General features: G+C 35.6%; 1 long non-coding RNA gene across 1 annotated transcript in view; it reads left to right on the forward strand.

Annotated features, from left to right (window-relative positions):
* Window positions 1-11,778, forward strand: part of LOC104859532 — a 26,270-nt gene extending 14,492 nt beyond the window's left edge. Inside the window, exon 3 of the long non-coding RNA XR_779419.1 lies at window positions 11,629-11,778. This is a non-coding gene — a long non-coding RNA (uncharacterized LOC104859532). The remainder of the gene's footprint in view (window positions 1-11,628) is intronic.
* The last annotated feature ends 10,138 nt before the right edge of the window (window positions 11,779-21,916 follow it).

Raw genomic sequence — 21,916 nt, forward strand, 5'->3', positions numbered from 1 at the left:
TATATATTTTTATAATATATATATATATATCCTTTATTCTTAGAATCAAGAACCGTACCATCATAGGTTCATTTATATTTATCTATTTTGCTGCAACAGGAAGTTAGCTGAATGAGTTGGATAGACAGATGGACAGATAAGATACAGAAAAAAAAAGGAAGAGAGGGAGGAGAGGGGAGCGGGGAGGAGAGGAGAGGAGAAGAGAGGAGGGGGCAGATGCTGGAATAACATGCCCCTGAAATTGAGTTAATCAGATCTATGAAAATGCCTAATGAGCCAGTTTAAAAGAAAGGCTTTGTAAAAACAGTGAGAAGGTAGCTCAGGGATGACAACTGCAAATAATCAGTATTAGTGCTCTTTAGGACAACATTAAATTTTTGATTAGTAAAGATCAGCTTGTAATAATCATGACGAGGCTATACTGAGGTTGAACTTTCCCATAGGCAATAGGAGGATGAAAGGGAGAGGAGATGCTGAACAATTTTAAACAGGTAATTGATTTGGTCAAACAGGCATGAACACAATTTTTTTGAAAAGCCATAGCAATATTAATGAAAAATTGAATTTATTTAAGAAGTGAGAGAATAAGCACAGAGGGTTGTCCAGTGACCATCACGATGAGATTACTATTCTTTTCTCAGCAGTGTATTATAATTTTAGACAAAATCTTAGGTGGGTTTTGACCGTCAGAAATACTATGCTTTTCCTCAGTGGATGCTCATGGCTGGCTCTGGGGGCCAAGTGGGAAGCCCACCACACTGTTCGGTGCATTTCCATTCCTAAGAGTGAAGGCACAAATGCTTAGAGGAAATGCCTTTGCCACTTAGTACCATCTCCTACAAGGGCCTTAAGAGGGAGAGTCAACTACATAGTCATCAGTTAACCAAACAAATCACCCATCCTTTGTTTGAATTCCCACAGAGCTCATTAGCCAAAATGAAAAGGAGTTCAGATTAATACTTATTTATAATTATAGTGGTTAAGAATAATTTGAAGCTGCGACACAGTATAATTTTTCTTATATCTGTAAGTGTGAACCTGGTTATAATAACTCTTGCTTGTGAGTTCATTGTTAAGATTTTCATTCTTCATTATAATAGACTCAGAATAAAATAAAAATAATGAAGCAGACTATCTATTCTAATTGTTTATATTGACTGTGGAATTTATCACTACTAGAGGTGCCCCATGTTAAGACTTAGTATGCGTGTATGTATACATACTGTCTTTGCTCGGAACAGTGAGTAATCATGATATTCTGATAAATTAATAATTATTTATTATTCTCAAACATACATGCAAATATATCATACTTTTTGCATTAGACAAGAGAACATCAGTGAATGATCCAGAAATTCTTATCTACTTTTATAGGATTAAATAACCTATAAGTGATCTATTTGAATGGAAGATATTAAAACCCTTCCTAAAAAAGCAAAGAGAGGCTGGGGATGTAGTTCAGGGGAGCTGGACCTGCCTGGCAAACAAAAGGTCCTGAGTTCAACTCCCAGTACAAAAAAAAAAAAAATGCAGAGAGATGCATAGAGTAACCACTGTTTTGATCAACACTCATTAGTATATTATTTTTTAAATAAATTATTAAAACTTTTATTCAAAAGTTCTGTGAAATCTAGGATAAACACAATTTTGTCAAGGAAATATATGAGTAATATTTCATTGTAAATTAAGAAATTAATATGCTGTCTTTCTCATAATTTTTAGCATGTGTGTGCCATCATAGAACATGATATTTGAAGGAATGTTAATAAAATTAATCCAAAAATTCTGAGACTCAGACTTTGCCGTCAGTTACATGTAGTGTGAGTCTTCTGGAAAGTAATCTTGGAGTTCTGTTTCCATGTTTGCATTTACCTTCAAACTTCCTTTTCATAGGTAATATATAAGGCAAGCACACTAAACCAAGAGCAAAAAAACCCAGGTTTTTGCTCAACCTTTGCTATCTTCTAGCTGAGAGTCCCTGGGAAACTTCCATCAACCACTTGGATTTTAACCTCCTCATACAGAGCACACATGTTCAGAACTAAATAATCTTTAAAATCTGAGTTCTGACATTCTCTTATGCTACAGTGAATTGAATGGAATAATTCTCCAAAGTGGCCCGGAGTCAAAATACACCATCAGTAGTGAGAATAAAATTTGAGTCTCTAATATTCATAATTAAAACAAATACATGTTGCTCTTTTGTTCAATGATCATGAAAAAGCTGAAGATGGAATGCAAGTTTGATTTTCAAATAAATAATACTTTTTTATTTTCTTGCAAAAATTCAAATATATTCATAGCAATAAATCAGGTCATTATTTATAAAAATTACCCCTTACAGCAACTCTGATATTTGAGTATTAAAAAGGAGCTAGTACCCTAAATATGGGATGGATTGAGTCAGATTGGTGAAAACAAAAGTTGACCCAGTTTTGTGGTATGGATTTAAGTCACAGTTTTCAAAAAGATATAAGAATTATCAGCTTAATTAAAAAAATTATTCTAAAAAGAAATAGTGATTTCTCAGGTGAGTAGAGCACAGAGAAGGCAATACAGAGCAGTAATTACGATCCTAGCTGACAAAGGAGTCTCTGTTCAAGACACTTTAGTGGAGACCAGCCCATCATGGATTTTCTTAGAAATGATTATGTAGACAAAATTGGATGCCCTAAAGGTACATACTTGGCTTTTTCATTTGTCAAGATCTAGAGAACATAACACCATGGCTGAACACTAAAATAAATAAACAAATCATAACTAAAATCACCAGTTACGGTGATAATGATATGTCAGGGTAAGTTCATTGGTTGTAACAGATGAATAGTCCTGAAGCTGTATGTTAATAATGGAGTAGGTTGTGCATAATAAAAGCAGAAACATATAGGAAATCTCTGTACCTTCTGCTTAGTTTTGTTATGACTTCAGAACTCCTCTAAAAATAAAACTTATTTGAAAATTAATACTTTGTGCTTTTGATATAGGGCACCAAGTAATCCAAATAAGCAAAATGATCCAAACAAGGGAAACATAACTCCCAACCTGCTAGATATCCAATACTGGAATTTATGTTCTCTAAAATCCATGAATGAATTCCAGGAACATTGGAGGTTAAGAGCAAGGAATATTTATTGAGGGAAAGATAGCGCCTATCTGAGAGGAACAGAAGGGAACACCCAGAAAGTGGGTGGCCCAGGCCCCTATTTCCCAGGAATTTTTATGGAGCAAAACTATGAAGCCAGGCAGGAACCTGGGACAAAACCATGGCCAACTGATAAGATCCAATGGAAAATTTCAAGGTGTGCGTGAGGTGGGACAAAACCATAATCAACCAATAAGATTGTAAGTACAATCACCCAGGTAATATTGATTAAATGGGAATCAAATGGAAAATAAGTCATGAATGAACAAGGAGTTTTTGGACAGAAAAAGGACTAGGGAGATTTTAGTTCCCACTTAAGGTGACTGATGCCTATTAAAATATCAATCACTGCTATCCATCTCTAAGGGAAGTATGTGAGTGTAGCACTTTTTCTCTTTATAATGTTGACCTTCAATGGATGTATCTTCACTGTCTTTTGGATTGACCCGAGAGCTGGCTTTGTCTAACTTCCTACAAGGTATCGAATGACTTAGCTTCCTACAGTACTTTTATACTTAAATAATTTGGGAAGACATGGAGAAAACCTAGGCATTAGCAACTAATCCTAGCTTCCAGGAAGAACTGTAATGAAGAAGTCTTAGAAACAGAGACCATGGTGATAACTAGATCATGGGCTTCTGTTTTGTTAAATTCCATAATTGTGAATCTAAGCAGAGATTTCTCGCCAGTTCAAAGTGAGAACCTGAGTGGGTCTTCAGGTAAAGGGTTTGCAGTCTTCCCTTTATCCATGAAAGATACATTTCAGGACTTGCACCAGATGTCTCAAGATTCCTGTAAATAATCTTTTTTGGTATACACTTGCCAATGATGTTTAATTCCTAAATTAGTAGCTTTCCGTGATTTATAATAACTATTAATAAAATAGAACAATTGTAATAGTATACCACAACAAAAGGTATTTGTGTACAGTCTTTTTCTCTGTCAGCATTTCTTACTGTATTTTAATTGCTTTCTTGTGATAATATAATATTTATGCAAGATGAAATGAGATAAATGACATGGGCATTATAATGTATGTCGCATTAGGCTAGTGTTAACGTTCTGATGCATCAGAAAGACCGTTGGTTTAATTTTGAAGTATACTGGCATGAGAGCTCATCTCGCTACACGGGATAGGGCAACATATAAAACTTAGGAATTATTTATTTCTAAAAATTTCCAGTTAAAATTTTTGGACTGTGGTTTACTATGAATAATTGAAACTGCAGAAAGAAAAAAAAAACCTAGGAGAGATTCAAATATATTGCGTCGGAAGAAGTCCATTGAGATCCTTTATCAGAAAGGCAGGCAGAGGCAGTGTAAATGAGAAAATGTTAATAGCTGCCCAGTCACCCTTCTCAGGAGGAGACGTCAGACAGCATAGGCTAACCATGATTGGTAATATTGTAGATAGGAAAGTTAACTAGATTTCTTATAGACAGTTAGACAGGGCTAGCCCTTGAGAAGCCAACATGGAGGGCAAACAAGACACAGTCACTGAAGGTCAGCATTGTAAAAGAAGAGAAACCATCACACCTTTGAGCTCCACTCAGGGATGAATAGCAGTGACTGATATTCTAAATAGCTATCAATCACGGGGGGGGGCACAAGGGGGGACAAGATCTTAACACACACCTTCTAGGAAAGATCCCTAACCTATCCCTTACCTAAAATCCTGTATGTTTGCTATGTGACTTGCTTCCCCACTGGATCCCCATTTAATCAGTGTTACCTAGGTGACTCTTACTGATTGATCATAGTTTTGTCCCACCTTGTGATTTCTCATTGGACCAATATTCCCTAAGTGACTGTACTTGCAATCTTACTAGTTGTCTGTAATTTTGTCCCACCTTGAACCCACCTCTCCTCTTGGCTTGTCCCAGAAAACACCTTTGAGAAGCAGGGTCAGTGGGCAACCCGCTTTCCTGCTCTCCTTCCAGTCTCTCTTGGACAAAAGCTATCTTTCTCTCAGTAAGTTGGACCTACTCTTAATCTCCACTGTTACTGAAATGGGAAAGTCTCAGTCTCAATTGAATTAGCTTGCCTCCCTCCAGTCCAGGAGGATGGAAAGCACAGCAGGGGCCACGGATGCAAGTGAAAGTAAAGCTTCATTTGACTCCAGTCTGTGTTCGCACGGGAGGCTGACCCCTTCAGCACGTTCAGCACTCCTCCAGTGCTCCGCACAAGAGGATATGCTCTCTGGGAGGGGTGGAGTTACAGATAAGGAACATCTGACATACTTTTATTGGTTACAGAGTTTGAATATTTGTTAGGAGGTGGGTTCAGTCATGGTAATGGCTCACGTAAGATACTGGCAACATGCTTATTAGGTAATTGAAAATGTGAGGCTTATATCTCATTTGTATTCTGGTGAAATGACAAAACTCTTGCAGAGACAAAGATATTCCTGAGATGTGGAAGTTGGCTCGGACATATGGGAGGCAGGACAGACCTGCACATGTTAAACAAAGAAAATTTCAAGTAAGGAATTTCCCTGTTGTAAGTTCAGCTTGAACCATTGAGATGAAATTCACTATTCATTCCTAGAATTCATTCTTAGATTTTTAGAGAACACAGACTCGTGCTTTAGATATCTGTCAGGTTTGGGAGTTACATCTATTCCCCCTATATCAGTAACAGTCCTATTTAATATGAAAAAATAATCAATGAAAATGTTACAGGTAGAATTCTAGGGTATTCATATAGTAACTTGGAAACACTATACTTGATAAGCCTAGGGTTATGGGTTTAGCAATCTTTTGAGGCATACACATAACCTTTATTCTTTCTTGTGACACTTTTTTGGCAGCACATTGTATAGTATATGTGTTTTGCCCCTACAGTTATTACTAACAAATAGCGTTACAAAATTCCTTGAGAGTTGTTATAAGGAGAAGAGCATGTACTTAGGTTGAAAGTAATTTCAACAAGTTTACAACTGTGCAACAGTGAAGGTATATATTTCAGACAATTTTTAGCTTTTAATCAGACTGGAAATAAACTGTTTTAAGGCTTATATTTATGGATTAAAAACAAGGGAAAAGAAAAAAATGTGAGATAATGAAAAGATGAAAATAAAGTGTTTGTAGATGGGGAGGGGAGGAGGGGTTGAGGGGAGGGCAGGGGTAAAGGGAAAAAATGAGAATCAAGACTTGTCATGTAGAGGTACAAGATCCCAACAATGAATGTAACTGTACTGTATCCCTAAAATGTACCAATAAACTCAATTAAAGCTGAAAAAAACAAAACAAGCCATCATTAATGGGATGACTGAGTTGGTTTTACATTTCAACAAATAGCACCGTGTCACTGAAATTTGTCTCTTGTATTTGGATTTTGATCCTTTTTATACACAAAGAGCAGGAGAAATTCATTATAATGATTTTTATGTGGACATAGATTGGTTTCAGACACAAGGATAGGAGTGTCCCTTCATCTCTGCCACTCCTAGATAAGGATTTAAAAGCATCACAAGTCAATAAAGATTAAAGTTAAGGCCAAAACAGAAAGACTACAACACCAGTTCCCTGTGAACAGCTCCTGCTGGCTGCTTTCCCTACACAGTCCACATTCTGTGCATTCCTTGGGCATAATAAATATGACCAAAATAAAGATAACATTAAGTGTAGAAATTAAAAGGAGAATGAATTGGAAGTGGAAATAATTGTGAAATACTGCATGGCTTCCTTAGGAATAGAATTTGAATGACCACATCAGCATGTGTACTGAATATTGATAACTGAAGTTACTATATAACTGCATTGGAACAGAGGTTACCAGAAGGCTGTGTGTGCGTGTGCGTGTGTGTGTGTGTGTGTGTGTGTGTGTGTGTGTGTTCCGTGAGGTGTAGATGAATGAGGATAAAGAGAGGTGAAGTTTCATATCTTTATGTAGGAAGTGAATAGTAATTTTAAAAATAAAAACAGAAACAAAGAGCAGTATAAATACTCTAAGTACAAGTGTATAGGTAAATTAAAAAAGGAGCTGAAAGCATTGTAAGTAGTGATTTGGGGGATGTGAGAGATCAAAATGTTTGTAGCTGACAGCTGTTTTGCTGATGAGCTGGCAGTACTTTAAAGAGCATACAAACATAACAGAATTATCTCCCATTAAAACATAAAGCAGCTGGAGTGCAAAGAGAAGACTTTTCATCTGTACCACACATGCAGAATTCCACCAAGAGAGCCATGTAGAAAAGGAAAAGAGCTCAAAATTGAAGATATATATGGTAGCACAAATAAGAGGCTCCATAAAATAGCTAGAACACCTAGTTAAGGAAACCTCTTGGAAAATACAGCTAAAAGAAACAAACATGGAAAACAAAGAAGATTACATATATAAAAATGTGGGAATCCTGGTGAAAAACTGTAACATTCATAACAAACTGCAGCATAGCAATACCTGAATGCCAGTCACTATTGCAAATGTTTTGTAAAAAATAATGCATTCAATTCTGAAATCTTTATTGTCTACATTTGGCAGGTGAGAAATTTTAAAAGAGCTGAAGTCAATTGGCCCTTAGACAAGTAGGTAGGAAGAACAGGATTTGGGTCCATCGGGCATTCTGACTCCAGCTTATATGCTGCTAACATCTCATGAAATGTGAATTATTAAAAAATAATTTAAGACTCTTTTCTAGAATTAAAAGTATATGAATCTGTAGGTTGAAAAAAATCTGTTAAGTGCCCAGAAGAACAGAAGAAAATAGAACATCCCGTAAGTGTGCTTATCCAGAAATTTTCTAGCAGAAAAGATCTAAATATTTATGTAAAATGTTATAAAAATAGTATGTATCTCATAGATATGTCAATATTGCAGAATGATACTGAACTTCTTAACAATTTAGGTATTTGAAAAAATAGAATAAAAGATTTAAAAATATGAGTAAATTTTATTTCCAACCTAAAATGTTATATTTAGCCTATTTATTCAATACAAGGACAAAAAGAGTATATTTTCATAGATGTAAATTCTCAAAAGTTCATCTCTCCAGGAAAATATTCTTTGTTTTTCCCAGGCCAGGGTACATGAGGTCCTGTGCATTCTCTGGGATATGGGAAATACCTGAAAAACCACATCCCATTAAACCAATACTACCTTTTTTGCTTTTTTCCCTTACAAACTATCCTTTCTTTTCTTCCTTTCTTCACAGAAATTTTTCAGAACCTACTAAGTGTTTAGTACACTTTGGTCAACAACGTAGAGTCTATAAAATATGTACCTATGAAAATATGAGCCTGTGAAATAGTAAACAATAAATACATAGATCCTCTAAAAATAGATGAAAAATAATTAGAATGTGGTCTGCACAGACGAAATGTTAATTTCAATAGATTGTTTATTTTGAATCCTTAGTGCTGGAAAATTGTTTTAAAACAATGAGCAGTCGATAAATTTTTGGTAAACTGTGTACATATGTTGAATGCGTATGTTTATTTTCTTAATTATAGGAAAACTGTTGCTTTTATATAAAAATCTAGTGAAAGCAATCTTGGTACTTTGAATGCACATATCCAAGAGTTTACTTTTTAAATTTGCTGTGTGTTAGGCTTTTTAACATCTTTTTTAGCCTTTTATGTGGCTGTGCACGCAACATTATTTGGCTGTAATACACAACAAAATTTAAAACAATTATCTCTTAGCCACTCTTTGCAGCTGTTCTATGGAGATGAGGAGTACAGATGATCTGAGTGCCTCATTAATTCATAGAAAAGATTGCTTTCAACCTGTTTTGCAATTTCCAAACTCCAGGAGCAAACTGCAAACCAGCTACAAGATGCAACAAGGCTGACAGTGCCATGCCCAGTTTAACAGTAGATAGATAAATGTGATTAAATGGTGTTCTAAATGAAATTGTGATGTGGTGGGAAATGAGGTAGTGAAGCAGATTATAATTATTGCATAATATGTTAGCAAGCTTCATATACACTGTTCTTAATTATATAATACCCAAGCCTTCACTATCTCTGAATATTTTAAATCTACAAGTTTTTTGTTCTCCTCTCATGGGACATATACAAAGCCTATAAACTGAACACATGGATCATCTGTATCTTTAGGCTTCTTATGTTTATCGGCAGCTTTACAATTATTTTGTAAATGGCAAGGAATCACACCTAGTTTGGCAGTTTATGCAATATATTCTTTGAAAATAGCAAAGAGATTCTTCTCTGAACACGAGCATTAAAAGTAAAACACATACCTGGAATATATTGAGAAATTCTTTGCTAATTTCAAGTTTATATAAATCCTTTAGTTTCTACAAATACAAATTTGGATGTATATATATTTTTGGTGAAGAAATCGTGTGGAGTTAAGTTATATTCTCTATCCTTTTTCACTCTACATTACTCCTCTCCCATTCAACAGTATTCTTCTCAGATCCTACCACCCAGTAGTTCTGAACTACAATCAGTTCTATCAATGATTCTTGCTTTCTTTCAAAAAATAAATTGTTCTAACTTGTTTTTTCATACAGTGACACCCTGATTTCTATGATAATAACATATTTTAACTGTTTGCCTTTTTGTCTTACTATGCTGAAAGTTTCATAAAATCAGAGGTGTTACTTTTCCAATCACTAGCTTAGTCTGTGCACATTTTTTGAACAAATGGGAAAGCAAGAACTATTAGAAGTACCCTCTATTAAACAAAAACAAAATGTATATCCGATCATTTGACTTTATAAACGATTTCAGTGTTGGATGGTTGTTTTAGAAGACTGGCACAATGAATCAGTAAATCTTGCCATCGTGGTTGAATGAACTACTAATGCAGGTTGACTTGAGAATGTTAGAAAAAATATCCAAGCATTTATTTGCCACTTGGGTCCATTTTACCAGTATCCTAACTTCAAACTTGAAGCTCTGTGTGTTTCTCCCTTCAGGTCAGTCAGACACTTGGATCTATGGCATGCAATCCTTCTTTTAAAGTAGCTGTTTTTAATAACTCTACATGGCACTGAGATCAGTGGACATGAGAAGGCCAGTGAGGCTGTGGTGGTATTAGCTTTACTCTCAGTTTTCACATTTTTCCTAGTAATGACAAATGCATTTTATGGTCATCTATGGAACATGCAGAAGCTGTGTAAGGGTTTTGAATTAAAAGAAATAAAATAGCATTATAATTTGAAAAAATCCTACAGATTAGTGTCATGCAACATTAGCAGTCTCCAGTCTCTTCACGCCCTGAATACAGCCCTTCTTTCTGACATGTGGCTGATGAATCTGCTTACCTTTTACTGGAAAATCTCAGTACTTTTTGATGTTCTGTCTCTCAACTCTTCATTCTTTTTTTAATTATGGTTTCCATTTTTAACATTCTATAGAAATATTAATAAAAGTAAGGTCCTCTTATAGACAATCATATTAATTATAATAACCTACTAATACTAATATTTAGATAAATTAAATGCACAGCATTTGTGTTAATAAGATAAAAATTAAATTTCTGTGTAAAGAGTCTTCTTTTGGGGGGGTATTGGGAATTGAACTCAGGACCTTTCCGTGAGGCAGATGGTAGAACCACTGAGCTAAATCCTCGGCCTGTATCTCTTAATAAAGAGACATCTATGCATAATGACCAGTCGGAATTAAGAAATCAGACAAAGAACAGTACATATATAATCCTATTAATATAAAATACTAATTGAGAATTTATGGTAAGGCCAGGGATTTAGCTCAGTGGTTTCGCTGCCTGCCTTGCAAGCACAAGGGCCCGAGTTCGATCCCTGGTAAAAAAAAAAAAAAAAAGAATTTATGTTTAGAAGAATAAAGAACTTATCCCAACTTTTTATAAAGATTATCCATAGCAGGATGATTCAGTTATGGGAGAAATTTATTTACTCATTTTTGAAATTTTCATAGTGTTTGTTTTCTTCATATATGCTGAATTAAATTTGTAGTTAGAAAAGTTTAAAGGATTTGAAAAAATATTATTTGTACTTATGAGATGAACCAATTTGACCTCTTTGGATCATCAGATGACATCTGGAAGGACAGCAGCTTTGGAATAATAATGGGATTCAACTCAGGATAGGCCACTCTTGCTCCTCCAAGGCCCATTTGTCTTTTGTGTTAGCCAAGATAGAGTATTGAATGTGGTGAGAATCAACATCCTTGATTCTTTAAAGTTTTCATGTTGATCCTCCTATCTATGATTCCCCCAGCATATGGTTTTGTTTCCTTTTTCAGTTGTCCTTTGCATCCAAAGCAGTCCTTCCTACCCTTTTTGATCTCACAAATACTTTTGCTCCATTTCAGGCCTAAGAGGTTGACGTTTACCCTAAAACACAATAATAAAACACAAGTTGTAACTGGTGTTTTACATAAGATGCTTCAATATACAAATTAGAAATATTTGATCCTTGGGCAGAACTGGAAATATTTCCATAATGCCTTTCTCTGGTCCATGGCAGCACAATGCCAGGGCACAGAGCACAGAGAGCCGAGTACAGACTGGATCTCCACTTTCTCTTCCTGTTTCAGATCAGTGCTTTTGGGCAGTGGACGAACTGTGTAACAGCCTGAGATAAACCAAATGACATATTGCAATTCAGATTGAAAATATTTTGAACATTGAACTGATCAAAATGATATCCTCTACGTGATAACACAGTTTCACAACTCGATGCAAAAGAAATGGTAAGTTTTCTATTTGAGTCGGTAAGGAGCAGGCATCCTGAGGTTGAGACAAGACGAACAGTAATCTCACCACCTCAGAGAAATTTCTGAAGGGCAAAAGGATGGGCACATGCCAGGCCTTTCCTTTCTGAAGGAAGGGGAAGATTTATCCAGCCCTGTGTCCCAAAACACTGAGAAAGGGTTTTCCTCAATCACTTTGAGGCACCAGTAACACATTGGAAGGGAACCTATCAGTGCATTTCCCGAGCTACCCCTGAGGATCCTGCTCTTCTTGCAGCTCATCCCAGAAGGGTGCTTCACCTTATCCAGAATATCTCTTCCACTCAGCACATGGGTTTTTGTGCTAGCTTTCTTGTCACAACTATAAACTGCACTACATTAGCAGCTTAGAAGAGGAGAGGTTTACTTTATGAGTCAGCCCAAAATAGGCTGGCTTCAAGGCAGCGATAGCATGGCAGAGAAGAGCTGTTCAATGGGTGGAGACCAGAAAGAGGGGATAAAATGGAGAATCCCAGGAAAAGAATACACCTTGTCACATCTCTAGTGTCCCACCTCCCAACCTGAGACCTTTTGGGTCATTTCAGATCCTAAACATTCAATATGGCTCCAAGTCTCAACATCAACTGATACTGAACCAAGGCAAGAGAGCCTAACCGGGGGTGTGAAGGTCTGTAGTGCACTCTTTGGGAAGTAGCTATGAAATTAACTTTAGAAAACAGCTCTTGACTTGCTAGGGACAATATTTCAGAGTGGATATATGTCCATGGGACATCAACTGAGTCTTTCTTAGTAGCTCCTTCTGAATTGGCTGCTTGAAAATGTACTCGGCCGTTAGATCCAAGTTTCCCAGCTGCGCATTATCATTAGAGAGATGTAAGTTATGTAGAAAATGAATCCAGTTATCTCTTCCAAGTATAATACACTCACACAAGTAGGTTTCTCACACTGCACTGAGCCAGTTCTTCTATACTACAGACTCTTCCTCAACCCACACTAATGGTCTCTTATGGATTTCTATAGGGCCCTTTTCCCGAGGAATGAAAAGCCTATCCTATTTTGTTCTATAAGACACCATACACTGTGGTACTAACAGCTGAATTTTGTAGCTGTGGTACTTTAGTTCCTCTGTGGATGGTTCTAAAGAACACTGGAACATCCTCAACTCTCCACTACAGTGTCATCCTTGAGAGAAAAATGTAAAAATTAGTTGCTTGTGATTCTTCCATAAATGATTTATGTTAACTTCTTGTAGGTGTCTAAAGTACCATAAATCCTGATTACCCTAATCACATGATTATTTTGAATTTATACTTCAGTGCCTGTGAGGTCGTTTCTCTTCCAAGTTTAATTATTCTTCTGGGTTATTGTTTTAAAGGTCCCGCATAAGGTACAGAACTTTTACCAAAAGGCCCATCCCTTGGCTGGGTGCACTCAAATTGTCTCCGTGTATAACTTGGTCTTGGAGACTTTGAGATTTTTCATCTTCTTCAATGAGTGTTGTATCAGTCAGGGCTCAGTAGAGAAACATTTAATATAAGATATATAAATATATAAGAGTTTATGACATAGGCTGATAATGGCTGCTCAGAGTCAGGATTGGAAGCGTGCAAAAGGGCTGTCGGTGCACTGGAGATCCAGAGGGTCCAGTCAAAGGTCAAAGGCCTGGAGCTCACTGTAGTGTCCCGTGTGAGTTCATACAAAGGCTTTGCACTGGAAGGCTGAGAGGTCTGTACGGAAAGGCTGAAGAGTCTTCACTGGAAGCCAGGAGACACTGTCCAGGGTAAAGAAGGTAGAAACTGGAACACCTCCAAAGAAAGAGAAGGGAGTCTTCCTTCCTCCCTTCCCTTTTATTCTATTCAGGGCACAAGCCTATTGGCTAGTGCCACTCACACCCCATATCTGTGAGTGGGGGTGAGTCGTCTGCAGTAAATCCCTTCAGCCACACATAGAATTATGTTGATCCAATTTATTTAGGCATTTCTTACTTAAATTCCACAATCAGTTAACTATCACAAGTGTCTTTTCCATATTAAACTTGGATATTAACCTCTTTCTGTGATCGTATAAATCACTTTTCATCCATTCTTTGTAATAAAATGTGACACTAGAGACAAGTGATATTTATATTTGTACATCTATAGAAATATTGTCTATATAAACTAGTTTCTCTATTGGCTGATAATGTATTCCTGCCTTATCTTTTACTGGCTTTTTTATTAGTTTGTGTGTTTTCAAATGTATTTAAATTTACATGACTGTGTTGCTAGTCTGTACTTTATATTTCTGCTGGGTTGTCTCAAATCCCATGCTAAAGACAGGCCAATGTTTGCAAAGTAGGTTATGCTAATTTATTATATAGTCATGTATATTCATCTTTTCCAATCTTGGTTATACAAAGGGCGCTTTATTGTTGAATGTACTTGTACTTTGCTCATTACTATCAAGTTTGAACATTTTAATAATTTTACTGCCATTCACCATTACTTTTCTTATCATCTTTCACTGTAATGGTATCATACAGTAGAAAATGTATTCTAAATGTAAACAGTCATTTTTCACTCAAAAATAAAAATAACTAGCCAACTTAGCAGTAAGATTTTCTTACTTATAATCTGATTGTTTATCGGCATTTTCAGTGTTTAACAGGAAATGATGGAATGGCCAGAATTTTACCACCTGGATTAATTACTTCATTAAATGCTATACACCCTCATATCACCCTTTAAAGTTCAATATTCACATTTTCTGAAATACCAGGTTTGCTTTTTCACTATTAATATGAATTTTCAAGAGCTGATTAGCTCATTGTTCACTTTGTATTGATAACAATAACCTTAAATTGTCAGAGTAATTGTTCATCTCTGTAACTTTTAAATTATGGAGATAAAATAAAAAAATAAAGCGTTTTGGTTGAGATTTGTTTATCACACATCCTAATGACTTGTTCATTCCAACAAATAATGATCTAATTCTTTGTGACAGAAAGCCCTTAGAGTATTTCTGCTACCACATGAATAAATAGCGTTCATTCTTCATGTAGCGTAGACTTACACTATAGTATAAATGAACTTTTTTGTGGATAATTTGTAACTTCTGTTAGCTCTTGTCAGAACACTGTCAGAATGCATTTGGCAAATCTTCCCAGATAATTGGTAAACAGAAAAAGCTAATTACATTTGGGATAATCACAATGTGAATACATGCAAATCTAATCACTGGGTGAAATGCTTTAAAATGTTTTGTGTTTTATCCTGAGTTCTATGTGGCACATTACAAGAACCTACATGAACACCAAAGAGCAAAAACTTCTGACAAAATAAAGGGAGAGTGGTTAAAAGTTAAGTGTGCACACGCACATGCACAAACACACAAAATAACTCTTGAGGGGATTTTTTTTCAGAAATACATATATATGGCTTGTGTTTCTGTGGATCTTGAAATTAACTGTAAGGTGTGTTTTTCTCAAAGCCCAGGACATGATAACAAGTTATTTGAGAAATATTTTACTGCTTGCTGGTCTAAAGCATTCTTTCATTACTCAGTCAAAAGAGTCAAAAGTGATTTTAAGAGGAATCAGATATTGTGCAAATGTATATATATTTTTTTTAAATATATAAATATAATATAAATATATAAATATAATATAAAACATAAATATAATATATATATAAATATGTAACATATATAAAAATATATATACCCATCAAATATGCCAGTAAATTTGAAGACTTGAGTAATTCTGCACTGAGTTGTTATCTCTCAATGAAACTTTGCGTTTTAATATTCCTCTTAGAATAAGTATTCAAAGCCAAACCTGGTGACACCGCTTCTCAGTTTTATTCTCTTGAAACTTATTAGACAGTTTTATTCTCTTGAAACTTATTAGAACAAGAGTTCTTATTTGGAATTTTTTAGCCCTTGAACAGCTTCATGTGACCTATAAATATCCTGGATTTTCTAAGAAACTGTGCGTATGGTGGACACTCACATGTCTGTAGCAATGATGTATTGTTTTCATCATATTAGTGAAATGACTACCATTAGCAAGATGTAAGAAATAACTCCTTGTTTAAAATGACCCATAGTGCTGGGGATTTAGCTCAGCAGTTTGGTGGCCTGCTTTGCTTTGGCCCGATTTCAATCCCCGGTACCAAAAAATAAAAATAAAATAAAATAAAAACAAGCAAACAAAAAATAAAAATAAAATGACCCATGGCTCTTGGTTTTTTTAAAGGAAAATTACCCATAGAAATAACTGATACCCTGTTCCTGAGACTTTTCACATACGATGGCCCTAGTAGTTCTCTCGATTTTCCTGAGAAGACACTTGCATTTGTTGGTTTTACTTGTGGTGTGTGGGAATGGCTACTTAGATAGGTGATGGGAATCTGGGATGATATGTTAATAAATGACAAACTAGTTTTGTATGAACATGTTCCTTTGCTTTAGCATAAGGGTGGCGAGAAGAAGCTATAAAAATTTGAATATTTGTGTTTGTGTCTGTGTCAGTGTGTGTGTGTATGTGTGTGATTGTGCACGCAGAGGATCACATTTGTATGGTCCCAGATTGATAATTATGCCACAAGGGAAATTGTACTATGAATATGACACCTACATCTCTTAACGTCAGTGTAAGACATTATTTTCTTCTTTGTATTTGCTGCAAATAAGCTGGTCTTTTCCCTGTCTCTATTTTTCTCTGTGCTATACTAAAATACCTGTGCATCTATCATATTTAATAATATTTGGGGGCAACTGCATGACAATTTGTGCAACTTGGGTATATTTTGGAGATACTTGTCTTCCTTGTAACTTTTTTTGGGTCTTCACTCTTGGGAGGCAGGCGATGGAACCACTGAGCTAAATCCCTAGCCCTTCCTTGTAACATTTTTGTTAGCTGCCGTATAAGTACTGATCCTCGTGAAGTGAATAACTGAAAGAGCATGTTAATTATTTTTGAATTTTAGAAACTAAATCCCATTGTGAAGATATTTCTAAGATTTTAGGAAAAAAACGTTTTAGTATGATGAAGTTGCATTAAGCTCTAAAATAAACACAAAAACCTCCTCTTTACACTTTTAATTCTTGATGTGTACACACACTTATTTTTATGAATTTCACAAACCTGGAGAATGGAAATTCACATGCATTTTACATATTCTGATGTAAATATCTTATTGTGTTCTGATATATATATATCTCCAAGCCTAGAGGGTTGGTTGGCTAATTAACATTTACTCTCACTAAAAACAACTTATTTTCTTTATGTGAAAGGTATCTTGTCAGATTTCCAATGATATTGCTATTTAAAATCATCAGATCTAGTCTGACTTCTGTAACAGCCTCTATCATTATCCTGTCACTCTTGCTGAGAGGAATTATTTATTGGAATCTTTTAGCTTTAGTGGAGTGGGCAGAACACTTTTTCTGGGTGGATGATGCTTGCAATTTCTGATTCTTTAAATTTATTCTGTGAAGTTATATTACAGCTTTAGAGAGATCAATGAATTGAATGTAGAGTAGTCCCCAGCATTTGTTAAACTTAAGTAGAAAAGTAAGCTGTCCAATGATTTTTTTGTCTCCTTTAACCTATAGTGTGTAGTACCATAAATATTAAATCAATAACAATAATATATTCTTACTAACAATTACAGCAAAACCTCGTGGCTTACACATCTACCAAGACTTTTAAAAATCTTTTCTATACGTGGTAACTCATTAATCCATGACAATAATCTTATAGGAGGCTCTTCTTATTAAACCCATTTTATAGATAAGAACTGAAGCATGAAAGGGTTAAATAATGCCCAAGTTTTTGGTTGTAGAAAATAGGGTAACTTTGAAGCAAATCTAGGTTTCCATGTTAGTGAGTTCGTATTACAACCTCTCTGCTCTGCCAACTCCATAAAGCAGAGATTATTTCAGAGACAGAAGAATTCCAAATCACAGCGCAGTGTGATCTTACAAGGAGATTAGCAGAAAGATGCAGAGAAAGGAAAAAATATTTTAGATTTTTTTTTTTTTTTTGTGGTACCAGGGATCAAACTTGGGACCTCGCATTTCGGAAGCGGGCAGCAGAACTACTGAGCTAAATCCCCTGCAGGAAAAAAATATTTTTGTACCAGTTGAATGTGACAACCTTGTAAAAGGCCTTCGGTTGACCTTGAAAAAGAGGTTGAATTTCAAAAGATGATGGTAATTAACATAATAGGATAATATTGCAACCACGACCTCCCCCCGCCCCATTACTGGGGATTGAACCCAAAGGTACTTTACCACTGAGCTACATCCCCAGTCCTTTTATTACTCTTTTTTCTCTTTGAAACAGATGAAAAATAAAACTACATTTCCTAGGTGAGGATTTAGAAATCCAACCTCATCTGGACTTGGAATCTTCCTGCCTCAACTTCTGAAGTGCTTGAAGTATAGGCATAATCCACCAGACCCAGCTAAATATTGCCTTGTGAACATGTTGATGTTATTTACTTGCATTCCCATATTTGCTGCAATTCTAGTTACAACAACCATATGAATATGAAAACAAACTAAGTATCCACCACTGGATTAGTGGATAAAGAAAACATGGCATGTACATGATGGACTATTATTCAGCCATGAAAATCATGAAATCCTATCACCTGCAGCAATGTAAATAGAAGTGGAGGACATTATGTTAAGTGAAACAAGTGAGGAGCAGGGTGGGGATTCAGCTCAGTGGCACCTAACAAGTGCAAGGTCCTGAGTTTGATCCCTGGTACCAGGAAAGAAAAGAAGTGAGGAACAGAAAGCAAAACCTGCATACTCTCACACATAAAGAGAATCTAAATTAAGTTGATTCCAGAAGTTGAGAGTAAACTTTTGATTGCTAGAGACTCGGAAGAAAAAGGTAAAGGGTGGGGCAATAGGTACAAGTTATTGTTTGACAGCCTAGAAATTTTCTGGTGTTCTGTGATACATCAATGAATATAATTAGCAATAAAACATTATATTATCTCAACATACAAGAGACGAATTTAAGTATACTCACAAAGAAATGATAAAAATTGAATATAATAGATACACCTGTTACTTTGAATTGATAACTACTCGATGTAAGTGAATCAAAATGTCACATTGTACTTCATAAATACATACAAATGTTATATCATTATAATATTTTAAATTATAAAAGTAGAGTATTGGCAAAAGTGAGAGACTTGTGTTTATGAAATTTTAGCCTTGCATCTTTGAGTGTGTTTAATTTCTTTCATGTAATAACACTCTTGTCTGAGTAGTGTTTTAAATACTTTTAATTTTTTCAGTGGTTTTTTATCCTAACATTTCGGTTTTTTTGTTTGTTTGTTTGTTTTGTTTTTTTGGTACCGGGGATTGAACTCGGGTCCTTGCGCTTGCAAGGCAGGCCACCGAACCTCTGAGCTAAATCCCAGGCCCAACATTTCGTTTTTTAAATGAACCTTCTTAAATTTGATAACATTTTTTAGATTTACAGTTAAACAGTGAAGACTGTACAAAGTTCTCACTTCTATCTCCAGTGTTTTACACTAGTAAGTGTATTCACTAAAATAACTAAGTCACTTTATCACTGAAGTCCACACTTTGTTCAAATTCTATATTTACATAAGTACCTAATGTTCAGTTCCAGATTTATCCAGCATACTCCATCACATTTAGGCATCATGCCTCTAGGTTCTACTTAGCAGCGACACTTTCTCATACTGTCCTTGATTTTGATAACCTCCGGAGAGGGAAAAGTACAGGCCAAGTATTTTGCAAATTGTCAGCCGAAACCTATAGCAAGTTTCTCTCATGATTACATTGAGGTTATGTGGTTTTAGGAGTAAGGTCATAAAAGTAAAGTTCCATTTAAATCACATCATATTCGCCAGGCATGGTGGTGCACGCCTGTCATCCCAGCACTCGGGAGACCGAGGCAGGAGGATCACTGTGAGTTTGAGACCAGCCTGGGCTACATAGTGAATTTCAGGTCAGTGTCAACTACATAGTGAGACCCTGTCTCAAAAAACAAAACAAAACAAAAAACCAAAATATAAATAAATAAATAAAAATCACATCATATTCAAAATCCGTACTATAGATGACCTATCATTGATATTTTCCTTGATCACCTGGCTAAGACAATATCTGTTACAGTTCTTTACCATAAACTCACTCTTTAGCCCATGTTTTCAATATGTGCCACCCTATTGAAATTGGAGAATTAATTAATTAATTAATGTCTTCTGCATTGGGGATTTATATATTCTCCCACACGTATTTATCGATTGTTTATGTAAATATTGTCTCAAAGGCATTTATTTTGTATCTTGTTATAAGTCAACATGACTTCATTTTCTTGTTTATATTGTCTCAGCTTTGCTCCTTGCAAGGCCTTTTCCTTAGCTCCTGTGTTACGCTGCTATCTCTGAAACATATTTAGAGGGTTTTTTTTTGTTGTTGTTGTTGTTTCATTTTCATTTGTTTACAGTGTCCTTACATTTTGATAATACAAGATAATCCAGGCTTATCTTGTGTGTTTCTAGCTTTGGTTCAGTAGTTGTCCACTTCTCAAATGCACCTTGCCTTTTATCAGAGAATAGATACAGAAACCAAGATAGAAGTGCTAGATTCTGTTCATCCTTACTGAAGTGCCCTGTCTTCTGATACAACAGGGAGTAAACATATTTATTCTAACCAGCACACAGAGATGTATGTGTAACTATTTTCATACATTGTTATCTGTATCTATATTAAACTGTCATGAGTGCAAACTGATATCTCCAACTATAATCAAATAACACAGGGATCAGTTCTTCGTCCTTCCTAGCTCTTCAGTACCCTCTTCCAGCAGTAAGACGTGTGCTCCCGTGATGCACAATCCATTTACATAATAGTCCTGCTCTAACATGTATGCGTCATGGAATCACAGTTGTTAACACAACTCTGTGAAACACGTCTATCGACTAAACAAGTGTTTAGAAAAACATAAATGTGCTTTTAGTTTTATAGATTTTACTCAATTCCAAAATTCCAAGGTCAATATTATTTTCTCCTCCCTATTTTAATGATATTGTTTCCTGAATTTGTATATATTTTAATTGATTTGTCATAAATATTCATTCTGACCTGGGATTGTCTAACCTACAAAACAGCCTTTAAAATTTGCATACACTTTTGTCTCTCCCTGAACCGCTGGTAAAAACTGCTTCCTCTATGTTGTGGATTTATTGTGGTTCCCCCAAATTTATATACTTGTCCTAATCCCAGAAATTGTGAATGACCATATTTATTTTTTTAAAATCTGTGCAAATGTAATTAAAGAACTTCAACATTAAGAGATTATTCTAAATGGCACTAGTAAGTACAAAATCTTAAAAGACAAATGCTAAATTATCAACTCAGTTGGTCTGAAATTTGCCCGGAGGGATTAGTAAAGCACATCTGGATGTGTCTGAGTGGGTCCATAGCAGCATGATCTGGGTTACAATATTTGGTTTCTGACCTCTTCCTCTATCCCTTTTTTCCCTCACTCTGCTTTCTAGCCCACATGGACTAAGCAGGTTTGATCCTGAGTGTCTTTCTGCCATGACGTTTCTGCCTTGCAGCCAGCCATAGATCAAACCCCATGAAACCGTGATCCAAATTAAACTTCTCCTCCTTTAAGCTGTGGCTGATGGGAAAAACCAACCAAGGAAAGGAGGAAAGTTCATGAGTTTTGAGATACAGATTGGAGTGATGTGGCTCTCAGCCCCAAAATGAATCTTTTCCGATGATGAGAGACGAGGGATAGATTATCGTCTCTCGACTTTGGGGGTAGTGGAGACCTGCTAACACCTTGCTTTCAGACTTAACTGTTGAAACTATAAGAAAAAAATATATATGTATATTTATTGCTTCAAGCTAGAAAATTTGTGGTCATCTCCTACAGAAGTCATAGGAAATTAACAAAACACTTTGTTTCTCTTTTTTCAGAGTATCCTATCATTGGGCACATGCAATGGTGAACTTTTATAGAGTAGCTTCTTTCCCTCAGAAATACATATGCATTTGTGACTCTTCCATGCGTCTTATGGCTTAATAGTACATTTATTTTTACTGCTTGCTAGTTCATCTTATTTTATTGCATGGATATTCC

This window comes from Fukomys damarensis, unplaced genomic scaffold (genome assembly GCF_012274545.1).
Source record: "Fukomys damarensis isolate Sample0158 unplaced genomic scaffold, DMR_v1.0_HiC HiC_scaffold_13, whole genome shotgun sequence".
Classification (NCBI taxonomy): domain Eukaryota; kingdom Metazoa; phylum Chordata; class Mammalia; order Rodentia; family Bathyergidae; genus Fukomys; species Fukomys damarensis.